Raw genomic sequence first — 20,603 nt, forward strand, 5'->3', positions numbered from 1 at the left:
TCCTACTGGCTATGTTTTGAACCATTCCTGTGACACTAGTTATAGATTCCGATGCTTCACTTCAGGTTTACTGTATCAATCTGACCTTCTTATTGACGATGAAACACAGAAATTGCATTGGAATTAAATACAAAAGGCACAATGCCGACTCAAGTAAAAAAAGACTGACTCTTCTTACTGACTATGCTTTGAACCATTCCTGTGACACTAGTTATAGATTCCGATGCTTCACTTCAGGTTTACTGTATCCCTCTGACCCTCTTATTGACGATGAAACACAGAAATTGCATCGGAATTAAGTAGAAAAAGCACAATGCCGACTTATGTACAAGAAGACTGACTCTTCTTACTGACTATGCTTTGAACCATTCCTGTGACACTAGTTATAGCCTCCGATGCTACACTTCAGGTTTACTGTATCCCTCTGACCTTCTTATTGATGATGAAACACAGAAATTGCATCGGAATTAAATAGAAAAGGCACAATGCCGACTTAAGTACAAGAAGACTGACTCTTCTTACTGTCTATGTTTTGAACCATTCCTGTGACACTAGTTATAGATTCCGATGCTTCACTTCAGGTTTACTGTATCCCTTGGACCTTCTTATTGACGATGAAACACCGAAATTGCGTCGGAATTGAATACGAAATGCACAATGCCGACTTAAGTACTAGAAGACTGACTCTTCTTACTGACTATGCTTTGAACCATTCCTGTGACACCACTTATTGATTCCGATGCTTCACTTCAGGTTTACTGTATCCCTCCGACCTTCTTATTGACCATGAAACACAGAAATTGCATCGGAATTAAATACAAAAGGCACAATGCCGACCTAAGAACAAGAAGACTGACTCTTCCTACTGTCTATGTTTTGAACCATCCCTGTGACACTAGTTATAGATTCCAATGCTTCACTTCAGGCTTACTGTATCCCTCTGACCTTCTAATTGACGATAAAACACAGAAATTGCATCGGAATTAAATACAAAAGGCACAATGCTGACTTAAGTACAAGAAGACAGACTCTGCTTACTGACTATGTTTTGAACCATTCCTGTGACACTAGTTATTGATTCCGAATTCTCACTTCAGGTTTACTGTATCCCTCTGACCTTCTTATTGATGATGAAACACAGAAATTGCATCGGAATTAAATACAAAAGGCACAATGCCGACTTAAGTACAAGAAGACTGACTCTTTCTACTGTCTATGTTTTGAACCATTCCTGTGACACTAGTTATAGACTCCGATGCCTCACTTCAGGTTTACTGTATCCCTTTGAACTTCTTATTGATGATGAAACACAGAAATTGCATCGGAATGAGATAGAAAAGGCACAATGCCGACTTAAGTACAAGAAGACTGACTCTTCTTACTGTCTATGTTTTGAACCGATCCTGTGACACTAGTTATAGATTCCGATGCTTCACTTCAGGTTTACTGTATCCCTTGGACCTTCTTGTCGACGATGAAACACCGAAATTGCATCGAAATTAAATACGAAAGGCACAATGCCCACTTATCTACAAGAAGACTGACTTTTCTTACTGACTATGTTTGGAACCATTCCTGTGACACCACTTATAGATTCCGATGCTTCACTTCAGGTTTACTGTATCCCTCTGACCTTCTTATTGACGATGAAACACAGAAATTGCATCGGAATTAAATAGAAATGGCACATAGCCGACTTAAGTACAAGTAGACTGACTCTTCTTACTGTCTATGTTTTGAACCATTCCTGTGACACTAGTTATAGATTCCGATGTTTCACTTCAGGTGTACTGCATCCCTAGGACCTTCTTACTGACGTTGAAACACATAAATTGCTTCGGAATTAAATAGAAAAGGCACAATGCAAACTTAAGTACAAGAAGCCTGACTCTTCTTACTGTCTCTGTTTTGAACCATTCCAGTGACACTAAGTATAGATTCCGATGCCTCACTTCAGGTTTACTGTATCCCTTGGACCTTCGTATTGACGACGAAGCACAAAAATTGCATCGGAATTAAATTCAAAAGGCACAGTGCCGACTTAAGTACATGTAGACTGACTTTTCCTACTGTCTATGATTTGAACCATTCCTGTGACACTAGTTATAGATTCCGATGCTTCACTTCAGGTTTACTGTATCCCTCTGACCTTCCTATTGACGATGAAACACAGAAATTGCATCGGAATTAAATACGAAAGCACAAAGCCGACTCAAGTACAAAAAGACTGACTCTTCTTACTGACTATGTTATGAAAAATTCCTGTAACACTACTTATAGACTCCGATGCCTCACTTCAGGTTTACTGTATCCCTTTGACCTTCTTATTGATGATGAAACACAGAAATTGCATCGGAATTAAATAGAAAAGGCACAATGCCGACTTAAGTACAAGAAGATTGACTCTTCTTACTGTCTATGTTTTGAACCGATCCTGTGACACTAGTTATAGATTCCGATGCTTCACTTCAGGTTCACTGTATCCCTTGGACCTTCTTATCGACGATGAAACACCGAAATTGCATCGGAATGGAATACGAAAGGCACAATGCCGACTTAACTACAAGAAGACTGACTCTTCTTACTGACTATGTTTGGAACCATTCCTGTGACACCACTTATAGATTCCGGTGATTCACTTCAGGTTTACTGTATCATTCTGACCTTCTTATTGACGATGAAACTCAGAAATTGCATCGGAATTAAATACAAAAGGCACATAGCCGACTTAAGTACAAGAAGACTGACTCTTCTTACTGTCTACGTTTTGAACCATTCCTGTGACACTAGTTATAGATTCCGATGCTTCACTTCAGGTGTACTGCATCCCTAGGACTTTCTTATTGACGATGAAACACATAAATTGTTTCGTAATTAAATAGAAAATGCACAATGCCAACTTAAGTACAAGAAGACTGACTCTTCTTACTGACTATGTTTTGAACCATTCCTGTGACACTAGTTATAGATTCCGATGCTTCACTTCAGGTTTACAGTACCCTTGGCCTTCTTATTGGCGATGAAACACAGAAATTGCATCGGAACTAAATAGAAAAGGCACAATGCTGACTTAAGTACCAGAAGACTGACTCTTCTTACTGTCTATGTTTTGAACCATTCCTGTGACACTAGTTATAGATTCCGATTCTTCACTTCAGGTGTACTATATCCCTTGGAACTTCTTATTGACGATGAAACACAGAATTTGCATCAGAATTAAATACAAAAGGCACAATGCCGACTTAAGTACAAGTAGACTGACTCTTCTTACTGTCTATGTTTTGAACCATTCCTGTGACACTAGTTATAGATTCTGATGCTTCTCTTCAGGTTTACTGTATCCCTCTGACCTTCTTATTGACGATGAAACACAGAGATTGCATCGGAATTAAATTCAAATGGCACAATGCCGACTTAAGTACATGTAGACTGACTCTTCCTACTGGCTATGTTTGAACCATTCCTGTGACACTAGTTATAGATTCCATTGATTCACTTCAGGTTTACAGTATCCCTCTGACTTTCTTAGAGACGATGAAACATAGAAATTGCATCGGAATTAAATAGAAAAGGCACAATGCCGACTTAAGTACAAGAAGAATGACTCTTCCTGCTGTCTATGTCTTGAACCATTCCTGTGACACTAGTTATAGATTCCGATGCTTCACTTCAGGTTTACTGAATCCCTTGGCTTCTTATTCACGACGAAACACAGAAATTGCATCGGAATTAAATACAAAATGCACAATGCCGACTTAAGTACAAGAAGACTGACTCTTCCTACTGTCTATGTTTTGAACCATTCCTGTGACACTAGTAATAGATTCCGATGCTTCACTTACGGTTTAGTGTATCCCTCTGACCTTCTTATTGACGATGAAACACAGAAATTGCATCGAAATTAAATAGAAAAGGCACAATGCTGACTTAAGTACAAGAAGACTGACTCTTCTTACTGTCTATGATTTGAACCATTCCTGTGACACTAGTTATAGATTCCGATGCTTCACTTCAGGTGTACTATATCCATTGGAACTTTTTATTGACGATGAAACACAGAAATTGCATCGGAATTAAATACAAAAGGCACAATGCCGACTTAAGTACAAGTAGACTGACTCTTCTTAGTGTCAATGTTTTGAACCATTCCTGTGACTCTAGTTATAGATTCCAATTCCTCACTTCAGGTTTACTGTATCCATCTGACCTTATTATTGATGATAAAACACAGAAATTGCATCGGAAGTAAATAGAAAAAGCACAATGCCGACATAAGCATAAGAAGACTGACTCCTCCTACTGGCTATGTTTTGAACCATTCCTGTGACACTAGTTATAGATTCCGATGCTTCACTTCAGGTTTTCTGTATCAATCTGACCTTCTTATTGACGATGAAACACAGAAATTGCATCGGAATTAAATACAAAAGGCACAATGCCGACTCAAGTAAAAAATGACTGACTCTTCTTACTGACTATGTTTTGAACCATTCCTGTGACACTAGTTATAGATTCCGATGCTTCACTTCAAGTTTACTGTATCCCTCTGACCTTCTTATTGACGATGAAACACAGAAATTGCATCGGAATTAAATAGAAAAAGCACAATGCCGACTTAAGTACAAGAAGACGGACTCTTCTTACTGACTATGCTTTGAACCATTCCTGTGACACTAGTTATAGCCTGCGATGCTACACTTCTGGTTTGCTGTATCCCTCTGACCTTCTTATTGATGATGAAGCACAGAAAATGCATCGGAATTAAATAGAAATGGCACAATGCCGACTTAAGTACAAGAAGACTGACTCTTCTTACTGTCTATGTTTTGAACCATTCCTGTGACACTAGTTACAGATTCCGATGCTTCACTTCAGGTTTACTGTATCCCTTGGACCTTCTTATTGACGATGAAACACCGAAATTGCATCGGAATTGAATACGAAATACACAATACCAACTTAAGTACAAGAAGACTGACCCTTCTTACTGACTATGCTTTGAATTATTTCTGTGACACCACTTATTGATTCCGATGCTTCACTTCAGGTTTTCTGTATCCCTCTGACCTTCTTATTGACCATGAAAAACAGAAATTGCATCGGAATTAAATAGAAAAGGCACAATGCCGACTTAAGTACAAGAAGACTTACTCTTATTACTGTCTCTGTTTTGAACCATCCTGTGACACTAAATATAGATTCCGATGCCTCACTGCAGGTTTACTGTATCCCTTGGACTTTCTTATTGACGATGAAACACAGAAATTGCATCGGAATTAAATACAAAAGGCACAATGCCGACCTAAGAACAAGAAGACTGACTCTACCTACTGTCTATGTTTTGAACCATCCCTGTGACACTAGTTATAGATTCCGATGCTTCACTTCAGGTTTACTGTATCCCTCTGACCTTCTAATTGACGATAAAACACAGAAATTGCATCGGAATTAAATACAAAAGGCACAATGCTGACTTAAGTACAAGAAGACTGACTCTGTTTACTGACTATGTTTTGAACCATTCCTGTGACACTAGTTATCGATTCCGAATTCTCACTTCAGGTTTACTGTATCCCTTGGACCTTCTTATTGATGATGAAACACAGAAATTGCATCGGAATTAAATACAAAAGGCACAATGCCGACTTAAGTATAAGAAGACTGTCTCTTCCTACTGTCTATGTTTTGAACCATTCATGTGACACTAGTTATAGATTCCGATGCTTCACTTCAGGTTTACTGTATCCCTTGGACCTTCTTATCGACGATGAAACACCGAAATTGCATCGGAATTAAATACGAAAGGCACAATGCCCACTTAACTACAAGAAGACTGACTCTTCTTACTGACTATGTTTTGAACCATTCCTGTGACACTAGTTATAGATTCTGATGTTTCACTTCAGGTTTACTGTATCCCTCTAACCTTCTTATTGACGATGAAACACAGAGATTGCATCGGAATTAAATACAAAAGGCACAATGCCGACTTAAGTACAAGAAGACTGACTTTTTCTACTGTCTATGTTTTGAACCATTCCTGTGACACTAGTTACAGATTCAGATGCTACACTTCAGGTTTACTGTATCCCTGTGACCTTCTTATTGACGGTGAAACACTGAAATTGCATCGGAAGTAAATAGAAAAGGCACAATGCCGACTTAAGTACAAGAGGACTGACTCTTCTTACTGACTATGTTTGGAACCATTCCTGTGACACTAGTTATAGATTCCGATTCTTCACTTCAGGTTTACTGTATCCCTAAGACCCTCGTATTAACGATGAAACACAAAAATTGCATCGGAATTAAATTCAAAAGGCACAATGCCGACTTAAGTACAAGTAGACTGACTCTTCCTACTGTCTATGTTTGAACCATTCCTGTGACACTAGTTATAGATTCCAATGATTCACTTCAGGTTTACAGTATCCCTCTGACTTTCTTAGAGACGATGAAACATAGAAATTGCATCGCAATTAAATAGAAAAGGCACAATGTCGACTTAAGTACAAGAAGAACGACTCTTCCTGCTGTCTATGTCTTGAACCATTCCTGTGACACTAGTTATAGATTCCGATGCTTCACTTCAGGTTTACTGTATCCCTCTGACGTTCTTATTGATGATGAAACACCGAAATTGCATCGGAAATAAATACAAAAGCCACAATGCCGACTCAAGTACAAGGAGACTGACTCTTCCTACTGTCTATGTTTTGAACCGATCCTGTGACACTAGTTATAGATTCCGATGCTTCACTTCAGGTTTACTGTATCCCTCTGAACTTCCTATTGACGATGAAACACAGAAATTGCATCGGAATTAAATACAAAAGGCACAAAGCCGACTCAAGTACAAAAAGACTGACTCATCTTACTGACTATGTTTTGAAAAATTCCTGTAACACTAGATATAGACTCCGATGCCTCACTTCAGGTATATTGTATCCCTTTGACCTTCTTATTGATGATGAAACACAGAAATTGCATCGGAATTAAATAGAAAAGGCACAATGCCGACTTAAGTACAAGAAGACTGACTCTTCGTACTGTCTATGTTTTGAATCGATCCTGTGACACTACTTATAGATTCCGATGCTCCACTTCAGGTTTACTGTATCCCTTGGACCTTCTTATCGACGATGAAACACCGAAATTGCATCGGAATTAAATACGAAAGGCACAATGCCGACTTAACTACAAGAAGACTGACTCTTCTTACTGACTATGTTTGGAACCATTCCTGTGACACCACTTATAGATTCCGGTGATTCACTTCAGGTTTACTGTATCCCTCTGACCTTCTTATTGACGATGAAACTCAGAAATTGCATCGGAATTAAATAGAAATGGCACATAGCCGACTTAAGTACAAGAAGACTGACTCTTCTTACTGTCTACGTTTTGAACCATTCCTGTGACACTAGTTATAGATTCCGATGCTTCACTTCAGGTGTACTGCATCCCTAGGACTTTCTTATTGACGATGAAACACATAAATTGTTTCGTAATTAAATAGAAAATGCACAATGCCAACTTAAGTACAAGAAGACTGACTCTTCTTACTGACTATGTTTTGAACCATTCCTGTGACACTAGTTATAGATTCCGATGCTTCACTTCAGGTTTACAGTACCCTTGGCCTTCTTATTGGCGATGAAACACAGAAATTGCATCGGAACTAAATAGAAAAGGCACAATGCTGACTTAAGTACCAGAAGACTGACTCTTCTTACTGTCTATGTTTTGAACCATTCCTGTGACACTAGTTATAGATTCCGATTCTTCACTTCAGGTGTACTATATCCCTTGGAACTTCTTATTGACGATGAAACACAGAATTTGCATCAGAATTAAATACAAAAGGCACAATGCCGACTTAAGTACAAGTAGACTGACTCTTCTTACTGTCTATGTTTTGAACCATTCCTGTGACACTAGTTATAGATTCTGATGCTTCTCTTCAGGTTTACTGTATCCCTCTGACCTTCTTATTGACGATGAAACACAGAGATTGCATCGGAATTAAATTCAAATGGCACAATGCCGACTTAAGTACATGTAGACTGACTCTTCCTACTGGCTATGTTTGAACCATTCCTGTGACACTAGTTATAGATTCCATTGATTCACTTCAGGTTTACAGTATCCCTCTGACTTTCTTAGAGACGATGAAACATAGAAATTGCATCGGAATTAAATAGAAAAGGCACAATGCCGACTTAAGTACAAGAAGAATGACTCTTCCTGCTGTCTATGTCTTGAACCATTCCTGTGACACTAGTTATAGATTCCGATGCTTCACTTCAGGTTTACTGAATCCCTTGGCTTCTTATTCACGACGAAACACAGAAATTGCATCGGAATTAAATACAAAATGCACAATGCCGACTTAAGTACAAGAAGACTGACTCTTCCTACTGTCTATGTTTTGAACCATTCCTGTGACACTAGTAATAGATTCCGATGCTTCACTTACGGTTTAGTGTATCCCTCTGACCTTCTTATTGACGATGAAACACAGAAATTGCATCGAAATTAAATAGAAAAGGCACAATGCTGACTTAAGTACAAGAAGACTGACTCTTCTTACTGTCTATGATTTGAACCATTCCTGTGACACTAGTTATAGATTCCGATGCTTCACTTCAGGTGTACTATATCCATTGGAACTTTTTATTGACGATGAAACACAGAAATTGCATCGGAATTAAATACAAAAGGCACAATGCCGACTTAAGTACAAGTAGACTGACTCTTCTTAGTGTCTATGTTTTGAACCATTCCTGTGACTCTAGTTATAGATTCCAATTCCTCACTTCAGGTTTACTGTATCCATCTGACCTTATTATTGATGATAAAACACAGAAATTGCATCGGAAGTAAATAGAAAAAGCACAATGCCGACATAAGCATAAGAAGACTGACTCCTCCTACTGGCTATGTTTTGAACCGTTCCTGTGACACTAGTTATAGATTCCGATGCTTCACTTCAGGTTTTCTGTATCAATCTGACCTTCTTATTGACGATGAAACACAGAAATTGCATCGGAATTAAATACAAAAGGCACAATGCCGACTCAAGTAAAAAATGACTGACTCTTCTTACTGACTATGTTTTGAACCATTCCTGTGACACTAGTTATAGATTCCGATGCTTCACTTCAAGTTTACTGTATCCCTCTGACCTTCTTATTGACGATGAAACACAGAAATTGCATCGGAATTAAATAGAAAAAGCACAATGCCGACTTAAGTACAAGAAGACGGACTCTTCTTACTGACTATGCTTTGAACCATTCCTGTGACACTAGTTATAGCCTGCGATGCTACACTTCTGGTTTGCTGTATCCCTCTGACCTTCTTATTGATGATGAAGCACAGAAAATGCATCGGAATTAAATAGAAATGGCACAATGCCGACTTAAGTACAAGAAGACTGACTCTTCTTACTGTCTATGTTTTGAACCATTCCTGTGACACTAGTTACAGATTCCGATGCTTCACTTCAGGTTTACTGTATCCCTTGGACCTTCTTATTGACGATGAAACACCGAAATTGCATCGGAATTGAATACGAAATACACAATACCAACTTAAGTACAAGAAGACTGACCCTTCTTACTGACTATGCTTTGAATTATTTCTGTGACACCACTTATTGATTCCGATGCTTCACTTCAGGTTTTCTGTATCCCTCTGACCTTCTTATTGACCATGAAAAACAGAAATTGCATCGGAATTAAATAGAAAAGGCACAATGCCGACTTAAGTACAAGAAGACTTACTCTTATTACTGTCTCTGTTTTGAACCATCCTGTGACACTAAATATAGATTCCGATGCCTCACTGCAGGTTTACTGTATCCCTTGGACTTTCTTATTGACGATGAAACACAGAAATTGCATCGGAATTAAATACAAAAGGCACAATGCCGACCTAAGAACAAGAAGACTGACTCTACCTACTGTCTATGTTTTGAACCATCCCTGTGACACTAGTTATAGATTCCGATGCTTCACTTCAGGTTTACTGTATCCCTCTGACCTTCTAATTGACGATAAAACACAGAAATTGCATCGGAATTAAATACAAAAGGCACAATGCTGACTTAAGTACAAGAAGACTGACTCTGTTTACTGACTATGTTTTGAACCATTCCTGTGACACTAGTTATCGATTCCGAATTCTCACTTCAGGTTTACTGTATCCCTTGGACCTTCTTATTGATGATGAAACACAGAAATTGCATCGGAATTAAATACAAAAGGCACAATGCCGACTTAAGTATAAGAAGACTGTCTCTTCCTACTGTCTATGTTTTGAACCATTCATGTGACACTAGTTATAGATTCCGATGCTTCACTTCAGGTTTACTGTATCCCTTGGACCTTCTTATCGACGATGAAACACCGAAATTGCATCGGAATTAAATACGAAAGGCACAATGCCCACTTAACTACAAGAAGACTGACTCTTCTTACTGACTATGTTTTGAACCATTCCTGTGACACTAGTTATAGATTCTGATGTTTCACTTCAGGTTTACTGTATCCCTCTAACCTTCTTATTGACGATGAAACACAGAGATTGCATCGGAATTAAATACAAAAGGCACAATGCCGACTTAAGTACAAGAAGACTGACTTTTTCTACTGTCTATGTTTTGAACCATTCCTGTGACACTAGTTACAGATTCAGATGCTACACTTCAGGTTTACTGTATCCCTGTGACCTTCTTATTGACGGTGAAACACTGAAATTGCATCGGAAGTAAATAGAAAAGGCACAATGCCGACTTAAGTACAAGAGGACTGACTCTTCTTACTGACTATGTTTGGAACCATTCCTGTGACACTAGTTATAGATTCCGATTCTTCACTTCAGGTTTACTGTATCCCTAAGACCCTCGTATTAACGATGAAACACAAAAATTGCATCGGAATTAAATTCAAAAGGCACAATGCCGACTTAAGTACAAGTAGACTGACTCTTCCTACTGTCTATGTTTGAACCATTCCTGTGACACTAGTTATAGATTCCAATGATTCACTTCAGGTTTACAGTATCCCTCTGACTTTCTTAGAGACGATGAAACATAGAAATTGCATCGCAATTAAATAGAAAAGGCACAATGTCGACTTAAGTACAAGAAGAACGACTCTTCCTGCTGTCTATGTCTTGAACCATTCCTGTGACACTAGTTATAGATTCCGATGCTTCACTTCAGGTTTACTGTATCCCTCTGACGTTCTTATTGATGATGAAACACCGAAATTGCATCGGAAATAAATACAAAAGCCACAATGCCGACTCAAGTACAAGGAGACTGACTCTTCCTACTGTCTATGTTTTGAACCGATCCTGTGACACTAGTTATAGATTCCGATGCTTCACTTCAGGTTTACTGTATCCCTCTGAACTTCCTATTGACGATGAAACACAGAAATTGCATCGGAATTAAATACAAAAGGCACAAAGCCGACTCAAGTACAAAAAGACTGACTCATCTTACTGACTATGTTTTGAAAAATTCCTGTAACACTAGATATAGACTCCGATGCCTCACTTCAGGTATATTGTATCCCTTTGACCTTCTTATTGATGATGAAACACAGAAATTGCATCGGAATTAAATAGAAAAGGCACAATGCCGACTTAAGTACAAGAAGACTGACTCTTCGTACTGTCTATGTTTTGAATCGATCCTGTGACACTACTTATAGATTCCGATGCTCCACTTCAGGTTTACTGTATCCCTTGGACCTTCTTATCGACGATGAAACACCGAAATTGCATCGGAATTAAATACGAAAGGCACAATGCCGACTTAACTACAAGAAGACTGACTCTTCTTACTGACTATGTTTGGAACCATTCCTGTGACACCACTTATAGATTCCGGTGATTCACTTCAGGTTTACTGTATCCCTCTGACCTTCTTATTGACGATGAAACTCAGAAATTGCATCGGAATTAAATAGAAATGGCACATAGCCGACTTAAGTACAAGAAGACTGACTCTTCTTAATGTCTACGTTTTGAACCCTTCCTGTGACACTAGTTATAGATTCCGATGCTTCACTTCAGGTGTACTGCATCCCTAGGACTTTCTTATTGACGATGAAACACATAAATTGCTTCGGAATTAAATAGAAAAATCACAATGCCAACTTAAGTACAATAAGACTGACTCTTCTTACTGTCTATGATTTGAACCATTCCTGTGACACTAGTTATAGATTCCGATTCTTCACTTCAGGTGTACTATATCCCTTGGAACTTCTTATTGACGATGAAACACAGAAATGGCATCGGAATTAAATACAAAAGGCACAATGCCGACTTAAGTACAAGGAGACTGACTCTTCTTACTGACTATGTTTTGAACCATTCCTGTGACACTAGTTATAGATTCCGATGCTTCACTTCAGGTTTACTGTATCCCTCTGACCTTCTTATTGATGATAAACCACAGAAATTGCATCGGAAGTAAATAGAAAAAGCACAATGCCGACTTAAGCATAAGAAGACTGACTCCTCCTACTGGCTATGTTTTGAACCATTCCTGTGACACTAGTTATAGATTCCGATGCTTCACTTCGGGTTTACTGTATCCCTCTGACCTTCTTATTGATGATGAAACACCGAAATTCCATCGGAAAGGAATACAAAAGGCACAATGCCGACTCAAGTACAAGGAGACTGACTCTTCCTACTGTCTATGTTTTGAACCATTCCTTTGACACAATTTATACATTCCGATGCTTCACTTCAGATTAACTGTATCCCTCTGACCTTCTTATTGACGTGAAATACAGAAATTGCATCGGAATTAAATACAAAAGGCACAATGCCGACTCAAGTAAAAAATGACTGACTCTTCTTACTGACTATGTTTTGAAACTTTCCTGTGACACTAGTTATAGATTCTGATGCTTCACTTCAGGTTTACTGTATCCCTCTAACCTTCTTATTGACGATGAAACACAGAGATTGCATCGGAATTAAATAGAAAAGGCACAATGCCGACTTAAGTACAAGAAGACTGACTTTTTCTACTGTCTATGTTTTGAACCATTCCTGTGACACTAGTTACAGATTCCGATGCTACACTTCAGGTTTACTGTATCCCTGTGACCTTCTTATTGACGATGAAACACTGAAATTGCATCGGAAGTAAATAGAAAAGGCACAATGCCGACTTAAGTACAAGAGGACTGACTCTTCTTACTGACTATGTTTTGAACCATTCCTGTGACACTAGTTATAGATTCCGATGCTTCACTTCAGGTTTACTGTATCCCTCTGACCTTCTTATTGATGATAAAACACAGAAATTGCATCGGAAGTAAATAGAAAAAGCACAATGCCGACTTAAGCATAAGAAGACTGACTCCTCCTACTGGCTATGTTTTGAACCATTCCTGTGACACTAGTTATAGATTCCGATGCTTCACTTCAGGTTTACTGTATCAATCTGACCTTCTTATTGACGATGAAACACAGAAATTGCATCGGAATTAAATACAAAAGGCACAATGCCGACTCAAGTAAAAAATGACTGACTCTTCTTACTGACTATGTTTTGAACCATTCCTGTGACACTAGTTATAGATGCCGATGCTTCACTTCAGGTTTACTGTATCCCTTGGACCTTCTTATTGACGATGAAACACCGAAATTGCATCGGAATTGAATACGAAATACACAATACCGACTTAAGTACAAGAAGACTGACCCTTCTTACTGACTATGCTTTGAACCATTTCTGTTACACCACTTATTGATTCCGATGCTTCACTTCAGGTTTACTGTGTCCCTTGGACCTTCTTATCGACGATGAAACACCGAAATTGCATCGGAATTAAATACGAAAGGCACAATGCCCACTTAACTACAAGAAGACTGACTCTTCTTACTGACTATGTTTTGAACCATTCCTGTGACACTAGTTATAGATTCTGATGTTTCACTTCAGGTTTACTGTATCCCTCTAACCTTCTTATTGACGATGAAACACAGAGATTGCATCGGAATTAAATTAAAAAGGCACAATACCGACTTAAGTACAAGAAGACTGACTTTCTCTACTGTCTATGTTTTGAACCATTCCTGTGACACTAGTTACAGATTCCGATGCTACACTTCAGGTTTGCTGTATCCCTGTGACCTTCTTATTGACGGTGAAACACTGAAATTGTATCGGAAGTAAATAGAAAAGGCACAATGCCGACTTAAGTACAAGAGGACTGACTCTTCTTACTGACTATGTTTGGAACCATTCCTGTGACACTAGTTATAGATTCCGATTCTTCACTTCAGGTTTACTGTATCCCTAAGACCCTCGTATTAACGATGAAACACAAAAATTGCATCGGAATTAAATTAAAAAGGCACAATGCCGACTTAAGTACAAGTAGACTGACTCTTCCTACTGTCTAAGTTTGAACCATTCCTGTGACACTAGTTATAGATTCCAATGATTCACTTCAGGTTTACAGTATCCCTCTGACTTTCTTAGAGACGATGAAACATAGAAATTGCATCGGAATTAAATAGAAAAGGCACAATGGCGACTTAAGTACAAGAAGAATGACTCTTCCTGCTGTCTATGTCTTGAACCATTCCTGTGACACTAGTTATAGATTCCGATGCTTCACTTCAGGTTTACTGTATCCCTCTGACCTTCTTATTGATGATGAAACACCGAAATTGCATCGGAAATAAATACAAAAGTCACAATGCCGACTCAAGTACAAGGAGACTGACTCTTCCTGCTGTCTATGTTTGAACCGATCCTGTGACACTAGTTATAGATTCCGATGCGTCACTTCAGGTTTACTGTATCCCTCTGACCTTCCTATTGACGATGAAACACAGAAATTGCATCGGAATTAAATACAAAAGGCACAAAGCCGACTCAAGTACAAAAAGACTGACTCACCTTACTGACTATGTTTTGAAAAATTCCTGTGACACTAGTTATAGATTCCGATTCTTCACTTCAGGTTTACCTTATCCCTAAGACCCTCGTATTAACGATGAAACACTAAAATTGCATCGGAATTAAATTCAAAAGGCACAATGCCGACTTAAGTACAAGTAGACTGACTCTTCCTACTGTCTATGTTTGAACCATTCCTGTGACACTAGTTATAGATTCCAATGATTCACTTCAGGTTTACAGTATCCCTCTGACTTTCTTAGAGACGATGAAACATAGAAATTGCATCGGAATTAAATAGAAAAGGCACAATGGCGACTTAAGTACAAGAAGAATGACTCTTCCTGCTGTCTATGTCTTGAACCATTCCTGTGACACTAGTTATAGATTCCGATGCTTCACTTCAGGTTTACTGTATCCCTCTGACCTTCTTATTGATGATGAAACACCGAAATTGCATCGGAAATAAATACAAAAGTCACAATGCCGACTCAAGTACAAGGAGACTGACTCTTCCTGCTGTCTATGTTTTGAACCGATCCTGTGACACTATTTATAGATTCCGATGCTTCACTTCAGGTTTACTGTATCCCTTGGACCTTCTTATTGACGATGAAACACCGAAATTGCATCGGAATTGAATACGAAATACACAATACCGACTTAAGTACAAGAAGACTGACCCTTCTTACTGACTATGCTTTGAACCATTTCTGTTACACCACTTATTGATTCCGATGCTTCACTTCAGGTTTTCTGTATCCCTCTGACCTTCTTATTGACCATGAAAAACAGAAATTGCATCGGAATTAAATAGAAAAGCACAATGCCGACTTAAGTACAAGAAGACTTACTCTTCTTACTGTCTCTGCTTTGAACCATTCCTGTGACACTAAATATAGATTCCGATGCCTCACTTCAGGTTTACTGTATCCCTTGGACTTTCTTATTGACGATGAAACACAGAAATTGCATCGGAATTAAATACAAAAGGCACAATGCCGACCTAAGAACAAGAAGACTGACTCTACCTACTGTCTATGTTTTGAACCATCCCTGTGACACTAGTTATAGATTCCGATGCTTCACTTCAGGTTTACTGTATCCCTCTGACCTTCTAATTGACGATAAAACACAGAAATTGCATCGGAATTAAATACAAAAGGCACAATGCTGACTTAAGTACAAGAAGACTGACTCTGTTTACTGACTATGTTTTTAACCATTCCTGTGACACTAGTTATCGATTCCGAATTCTCACTTCAGACTTACTGTATCCCTTGGACCTTCTTGTTGATGATGAAACACAGAAATTGCATCGGAATTAAATACAAAAGGCACAATGCCGACTTAAGTACAAGAAGACTGTCTATTCCTACTGTCTATGTTTTGAACCATTCCTGTGACACTAGTTATAGATTCCAATGCTTCACTTCAGGTTTACTGTGTCCCTTGGACCTTCTTATCGACGATGAAACACCGAAATTGCATCGGAATTAAATACGAGAGGCACAATGCCCACTTAACTACAAGAAGACTGACTCTTCTTACTGACTATGTTTTGAACCATTCCTGTGACACTAGTTATAGATTCTGATGTTTCACTTCAGGTTTACTGTATCCCTCTAACCTTCTTATTGACGATGAAACACAGAGATTGCATCGGAATTAAATTAAAAAGGCACAATGCCGACTTAAGTACAAGAAGACTGACTTTCTCTACTGTCTATGTTTTGAACCATTCCTGTGACACTAGTTACAGATTCCGATGCTACACTTCAGGTTTGCTGTATCCCTGTGACCTTCTTATTGACGGTGAAACACTGAAATTGTATCGGAAGTAAATAGAAAAGGCACAATGCCGACTTAAGTACAAGAGGACTGACTCTTCTTACTGACTATGTTTGGAACCATTCCTGTGACACTAGTTATAGATTCCGATTCTTCACTTCAGGTTTACTGTATCCCTAAGACCCTCGTATTAACGATGAAACACAAAAATTGCATCGGAATTAAATTCAAAAGGCACAATGCCGACTTAAGTACAAGTAGACTGACTCTTCCTACTGTCTATGTTTGAACCATTCCTGTGACACTAGTTATAGATTCCAATGATTCACTTCAGGTTTACAGTATCCCTCTGACTTTCTTAGAGACGATGAAACATAGAAATTGCATCGGAATTAAATAGAAAAGGCACAATGGCGACTTAAGTACAAGATGAATGACTCTTCCTGCTGTCTATGTCTTGAACCATTCCTGTGACACTAGTTATAGATTCCGATGCTTCACTTCAGGTTTACTGTATCCCTCTGACCTTCTTATTGATGATGAAACACCGAAATTGCATCGGAAATAAATACAAAAGTCACAATGCCGACTCAAGTACAAGGAGACTGACTCTTCCTGCTGTCTATGTTTTGAACCGATCCTGTGACACTAGTTATAGATTCCGATGCGTCACTTCAGGTTTACTGTATCCCTCTGACCTTCCTATTGACGATGAAACACAGAAATTGCATCGGAATTAAATACAAAAGGCACAAAGCCGACTCAAGTACAAAAAGACTGACTCATCTTACTGACTATGTTTTGAAAAATTCCTGTAACACTAGATATAGACTCCGATGCCTCACTTCAGGTATATTGTATCCCTTTGACCTTCTTATTGATGATGAAACACAGAAATTGCATCGGAATTAAATAGAAAAGGCACAATGCCGACTTAAGTACAAGAAGACTGACTCTTCGTACTGTCTATGCTTTGAATCGATCCTGTGACACTACTTATAGATTCCGATGCTTCACTTCAGGTTTACTGTATCCCGTGGACCTTCTTATCGACGATGAAACACCGAAATTGCATCGGAATTAAATACGAAAGGCACAATGCCGACTTAACTACAAGAAGACTGACTCTTCTTACTGACTATGTTTGGAACCATTCCTGTGACACCACTTATAGATTCCGGTGATTCACTTCAGGTTTACTGTATCCCTCTGACCTTCGTATTGACGATGAAACTGAGAAATTGCTTCGGAATTAAATAGAAAAGGCACATAGCCGACTTAAGTACAAGAAGACTGACTCTTCTTAATGTCTACGTTTTGAACCCTTCCTGTGACACTAGTTATAGATTCCGATGCTTCACTTCAGGTGTACTGCATCCCTAGGACCTTCTTATTGATATGAAACACATAAATAGCTTCGGAATTAAATAGAAAAATCACAATGCCAACATAAGTACAATAAGACTGACTCTTCTTACTGTCTATGATTTGAACCATTCCTGTGACACTAGTTATAGATTCCGATTCTTCACTTCAGGTGTACTATATCCCTTGGAACTTCTTATTGACGATGAAACACAGAAATGGCATCGGAATTAAATACAAAAGGCACAATGCCGACTTAAGTACAAGTAGACTGACTCTTCTTACTGTCTATGTTTTGAACCATTCCTGTGACACTAGTTATAGATTCTGATGCTTCACTTCAGGTTTACTGTATCCCTCTAACCTTCTTATTGACGATGAAACACAGAGATTGCATCGGAATTAAATAGAAAAGGCACAATGCCGACTTAAGTACAAGAAGACTGACTTTTTCTACTGTCTATGTTTTGAACCATTCCTGTGACACTAGTTACAGATTCCGATGCTTCACTTCAGGTTTACTGTATCCCTGTGACCTTCTTATTGACGATGAAACACTGAAATTGCATCGGAAGTAAATAGAAAAGGCACAATGCCGACTTAAGTACAAGAGGACTGACTCTTCTTACTGACTATGTTTTGAACCATTCCTGTGACACTAGTTATAGATTCCGATGCCTCACTTCATATTTACTGTATTAGTTGGACCTTCTTATTGACGATGAAACACAGAAATTGCATCGGAATTAAATACAAAAGGCACAATGCCGACTTAAGTACAATAAGACTGACTCTTCTTACTGACTATGCTTTGAACCATTCCTGTGACACTAGATATAGACTCCGATGCCTCACTTCAGGTTTATTGTATCCCTTTGACCTTCTTATTGATGATGAAACACAGAAATTGCATCGGAATTAAATAGTAAAGGCACAATGCCGACTTAAGTACAAGAAGACTGACTCTTCTTACTGTCTATGTTTTGAACCGATCCTGTGACACTAGTTATAGATTCCGATGCTTCACTTCTGGTTTACTGTATCCCTTGGACCTTCGTATCGACGATGAAACACCGAAATTGCATCGGAATTAAATACGAAAGGCACAATGCCGACATAACTACAAGAAGACTGACTCTTCTCACTGACTATGTTTGGAACCATTCCTGTGACACCACTTATAGATTCCGGTGATTCACGTCAGGTTTACTGTATCCCTCCGACCTTCTTATTGACGATGAAACTCAGAAATTGCATCGGAATTAAATAGAAAAGGCACATAGCCGACTTAAGTACAAGAAGACTGACTCTTCTTACTGTCTACGTTTTGAACCATTCCTGTGACACTAGTTATAGATTCCGATGCTTCACTTCAGGTGTACTGCACCCCTAGGACTTTCTTATTGACGATGAAACACATAAATTGCTTCGGAATTAAATAGAAAAGGCACAATGCCAACTTAAGTACAAAAAGACTCACTCTTCTTACTGTCTATGATTTGAACCATTCCTGTGACACTAGTTATAGATTCCGATTCTTCACTTCAGGTGTACTATATCCCTTGGAACTTCTTATTGACGATGAAACACAGAAATTGCATCGGAATTAAATACAAAAGGCACAATGCCGACTTAAGTACAAGTAGACTGACTTTTCTTACTGTCTATGTTTTGTACCATTCCTGTGACACTAGTTATAGATTCTGATGCTTCACTTCAGGTTTACTGTATCCCTCTAACCTTCTTATTGACGATGAAACACAGAGATTGCATCGGAATTAAATACAAAAGGCGCAATGCCGACTTAAGTACAAGAAGACTGACTTTTTCTACTGTCTTTGTTTTGAACCATTCCTGTGACACTAGTTATAGATTCCGATGCTACACTTCAGGTTTACTGTATCCCTGTGACCTTCTTATTGACGATGAAACACTGAAATTGCATCGGAAGTAAATAGAAAAGGCACAATGCCGACTTAAGTACAAGAGGACTGACTCTTCCTACTGTCTATGTTTTGAACCATTCCTTTGACACTAGTTATATATTCCGATGCTTCACTTCAGATTTACTGTATCCCTCTGACCTTCTTATTGACGTGAAATACAGAAATTGCATCGGAATTGAATACAAAAGGCACAATGCCGACTTAAGTACAAGTAGACTGACTCTTCCTACTGTCTATGTTTTGAACCATTCCTGTGACACTAGTCATAGATTCCGATGCTTCACTTCAGATTTACTGTATCCCTCTGACCTTCTTATTGACGATGAAACACAGAGATTACGTCGCAATTAAATAGAAAATGCACAATGCCGACTTAAGTGCAAGAAGACTGACTCTTCATACTGTCTATGTTATGAACCACTCCTGTGACATTAGTTATAGATTCCGATGCCTCACATCATATTTACTGTATTCCTTGGACCTTCCTATTGACGATGAAGCACAGAAATTGCATCGGAATTAAATACAAAAGGCACAATGCCGACTTAAGTACA

This window comes from Schistocerca americana, chromosome X (genome assembly GCF_021461395.2).
Source record: "Schistocerca americana isolate TAMUIC-IGC-003095 chromosome X, iqSchAmer2.1, whole genome shotgun sequence".
In the NCBI taxonomy this organism is placed as follows: domain Eukaryota; kingdom Metazoa; phylum Arthropoda; class Insecta; order Orthoptera; family Acrididae; genus Schistocerca; species Schistocerca americana.